The sequence below is a fragment of the Macrotis lagotis genome, chromosome 1 (genome assembly GCF_037893015.1).
Source record: "Macrotis lagotis isolate mMagLag1 chromosome 1, bilby.v1.9.chrom.fasta, whole genome shotgun sequence".
Lineage (NCBI taxonomy): Eukaryota > Metazoa > Chordata > Mammalia > Peramelemorphia > Peramelidae > Macrotis > Macrotis lagotis.
This window is the reverse complement of record NC_133658.1, coordinates 724,034,721-724,038,880: the sequence shown is the minus strand read 5'-3', so window position 1 is coordinate 724,038,880 and position 4,160 is coordinate 724,034,721. Positions and strand designations below refer to the sequence as shown.

Below are 4,160 nucleotides of genomic sequence, written 5' to 3'. Positions count from 1 at the left end.
GAAAATTTGATCTTCAAATACAAAACTCAAGAGATACATAAAAAAGGTGTGTGTCTGGGGGTGGGGTGGGGATCTTAGTTAATAAGACTAAATTGTCTACATCCCTACATGGAAGGAAAATACTTTAACTCTTGAGAATTGTAACCCTCTTAGGACATTTGAAAGGAGCATATTCAGACAGAGGGCATGGTATAAGTTAACTGTGACGTGATCAAATTTTCATCTCTTGAAGTTGTATTCCTATTGGCTCAGTGGAATAGAGGGTCCTTGAAAAGGAGTGTGATTATAAGTTGACTGTAATATAATCAAACTCTTATCTCTTGAGGGTTGTGTTTAAGTTGGAACAGTTGGAGGGATTGTTGTTGAAAAGAAAGTTTAAAAATTATAAAAAAGAACAAAGAAAAGAGGACATGATTTAAAATTGATTATGATGTGAAGATGCTTATAGCTTTTGAGGAATTGCACTCCTAACAGGACAGTTGAAAGGCATATACTTTGGTTGAGAGTGGATACAAGACAGCTATAAAACAAGACATGGGACAAGAAAAAAGATTATGCTAGGATAAGAAGGTTGAGGCATTAGAATAGAATTGTATTTCTAATAGGACAGTTGAAGGGAGGGTACTTGGACAGATGTTATAGGTATGAAGTGATTATGGTGTGATGAAACTTATAAATCAATCAATCAATCACTCTTGACAATTGTACTTCTACCAGGTCAGATAAAAGGCTGAACAAATTAGGGTATGTGAATGTGATGGAATTCTATTATTATGTAAAAAATCAACCAGCAGACTTCAGAAAAGCCTAGAAAGACTTGCATGAACTGATCCTGAGTGAAGTGAGCAGAACCAGGAGAACACTGGACACATTCATAGCAACATTGTGAGATGATCAACTATGATAAAATGCTACTCCTCTCAGCAGTTCAGTGATCAAGGACAGTCCTGAGAGACAGGATAAGAAAAATGCCATCGAAAGAAGAAACTATGAATTCTGTATGCAAAGCAAAGCCATACTATGTTTTCTTTTTAAAACTTATGTTTTTTCTTTCTCATGGTTTTTTCCCTTTAATTCTAATTCTTCTTTCACAACATGACAAATATAGAAATATTTTTAAAACTACTATGCCATGGTCTCGTGACACAAGTTCAGTCTGGGAGCATCACTGAACCCCAGAGGATAGAGGTGGTGGTCCTCTATCTGTGCCAATCTCTGTTCCTCCTCTTATGAATGCTGCTGCTCTGAACCTCTGCTAGCTTCCTCCATGGACCAGACCCACCAGGTGTCCCTGGAGGTTATCCCAGGACAGACAGACCCTTCACAAACTTGTTGCACATCTGGGCTGTAGGAGCAACTCTAAAATTGATTAGATCTGGAGTTACCTGGGATCTCTAGCCATACTTTTTGTGATCACAGACACCTTCACAGTGTCCTGAATGTCAACCAGCACTGCCTATTACTGTCTCCAGAATCTGAAGGGAGACTGGCTATGCTCCCTACTGAGAGTGTTTGATTTTCTTCAGATCTCATCTTCCTCAGTTGTTTTAGCTTGGCAGTACCTACAGTTCAGAAGTGAAGCACAGGTACCTACAGGTTACCCCCCCCCCTCCACCTGCTGGCCAAATTCTTTTGGGATGATATCAAAAGCACACTAGACCCTACTATGCTGAGTGCAATCTTCCAAGGTCGACCTACAAAGGATCCTTTGGGTATCTTTACTAATGGCAGTCTGGCTTTCAATGTTTGTATTTTCTTTGGTTCTGGTCTTCTAGCCCAGCTACCTCAACTTTTCATTCAGCAAGTACTTCTTGGCTTTCTGAGGTTGTCCCATGAGGGAATTACTCCCTTTTTGGACTGGAGGTGACTACTCCAGTTCTTTTTTTTTTTTTTTTGACTACTCCAGTTTTGAGTGCCCTCAGCTGAAGGAGCAGGAATTTGTCAATAGTGAATATAATTCTGCAATCTTGCAGTTGGATCTGCTACTTTGACATTCCCCACCAAAAGGCTTTTTATGATGATGACCAGTAGCCTTCACACAAAAGCAGTCAACTTGGAAAATAGCCCTAACCTGCCAAGTATTTCCCCCTGCTCCCACCTTTGCTGCCCTACTTTCCTGGTCACCTACAGTCAGAGTCTTCTTCAGCCCTTCTATTAACTTCTGTACCTTCAACCTGACCTTTAGAGATTCTCTTGGTCCTGCCTATGAGGACCAACACTCTCTCAGTTGGTCAGTTCCCTTGGCTGTAGATTCTCTTCTTGGACTTGCCTTGTCTTGCATTGTAATTTGGGTAAGCCTCTTCACCATTCTGGACCTCTTTTTCCTCACATGTCAAGTGAAATTGTTAGACTATGTCAACTCTAAAGACCCATTTATGTTGAAAATTTTATTATTTTATAATTTCTATACCTGAAGCTGTCATTTCAGAAAATCATTTTTAAAAAGCAGTCCCTTATTTTCAAATAAGTTAATTTGTAAATCAGTTGTTTGAGCAGAACCAGAATAACATTATACACCCTAACAGCAACATGGGAGTGATGATCAACCTTAATGGATTTGTTCATACCTACAAGGCAGCAAGCAGGCATAATTTTGGGGTGTCTGTATTGAAGAATGATATTTGTATCCTAAGAAAGAATTGTGGAGTTTGAACAAAGATCAAGGACTATTACTTTTAATATAAAAAAACATTATCTTATTTAATTCTGCTACATCTCATACTATATGTTTCCTTACTTAAGGATATGATTTCTCTGTTATCACATTCAATTTAGATCAGTCCATATTTTGGGAATGATGTAAAGACTAGCAAACTGTCTTCTGTGGGGGGAGGGAAGCGAGATTTGGGGGAAAAATTGTAAAACTCAAATTAAATAAAATTTTTCTAAAATTAAAAATAATAAAATGTATTTTCCCTTGGAAACTATGTTATTATGTGCTAGTTCTATCTTTGTGCCAGGCCACAAAAGTATCTTTCAGCTAAAATGTACATGTACCACAGTGCTATCCTACTAATATAAAACTTTACAATTATCTGCAACAGTGTTTGATTTTCTATTTTTTAAATTTTCATTTATTTATCCATGCATTTTAAACTCCATATATTTTTAAATTACAAAATTTCTTTCCACCCTCACTTCCCACCCACCCTCACCTCAGGTTAGCACTATACATACATATTTGTGATAAACATGTTTACAAATTAGTAATTTTCAGTATAAGGAATTAGTATTAAGGGAAAGAGATCAATACATTATTTTTATAAAGTTTTCATCAGATATGGAAGGATGTATGTGTGTGTGTGTGTGTGTGTGTATGTGTGTATTCTGTTTTGTTTTGTTTTTCCTTCAACTGGATGGGGATAATATAGTCTATAGCTAGTCAAATATAGTTATGCTCACTCTCTGGACTGCTGAGAAGAGCTACTTCCATTAAGGTTGTTCATCTCACAATATTGTTGTTGTTGTGTACATTGTTCTCTTGGTTCTGTTCCCTTCCCTCAGTGTCAGATCCCTTAACTACATATATGCTTCTCTAGATTCCAACAAATTTTTTAAAAATGTCTTTTTCTTTTTTAAATATTATTAATTTTTTTAATTTTACAATTTTCCCCCTAATCTTGCTTCCCTCCCCTCAGCCCCCACAGAAGGCAGTCTGTTAATGTATACATTGTTTCCATGCTATATGTTGATCTAAGCTGAATGTGTTGAGATAGATATCATATCTTTAAGGAAAAAAAATGAAATAAAAGAGATAGCAAAATTACATAATAAGATAACTTTTTTAAAAAAAATTAAAAGTAATAGTCTTTGTTCAAACTCCACAATTCTCTATATACAGATATATTCTCCATTGCAAATACCCCCAAATTTTCCCTGATGGTTGTACTGCTGGGATGAGACAGTTCATTAACATCAATCATGATCCCCATGTTGCTGTTATGGTGTAAAATATTCTTCTGGTTCTGCTCATCTCGCTCAGCATCAGTTCAGGCAGACACTTACAGGCTTCCTTGAATTCCCATCCCTCCTGGTTTCTAATAGAACAATAGTGTTCCATAATGTACATATGCCACAATTTGTTAATCTATTCCCCAATTGACAGACATTCACTCAATTTCCAATTCTTTGCCACCACAAATAGAGCTACTATGAATATT

General features: G+C 36.8%; 1 pseudogene; it reads left to right on the top strand.

Moving 5' to 3' along the window:
* The first annotated feature begins 1,267 nt into the window (after window positions 1–1,267).
* On the top strand, window positions 1,268–2,414 carry LOC141506400 (glycosylated lysosomal membrane protein pseudogene; annotated as a pseudogene).
* The last annotated feature ends 1,746 nt before the right edge of the window (window positions 2,415–4,160 follow it).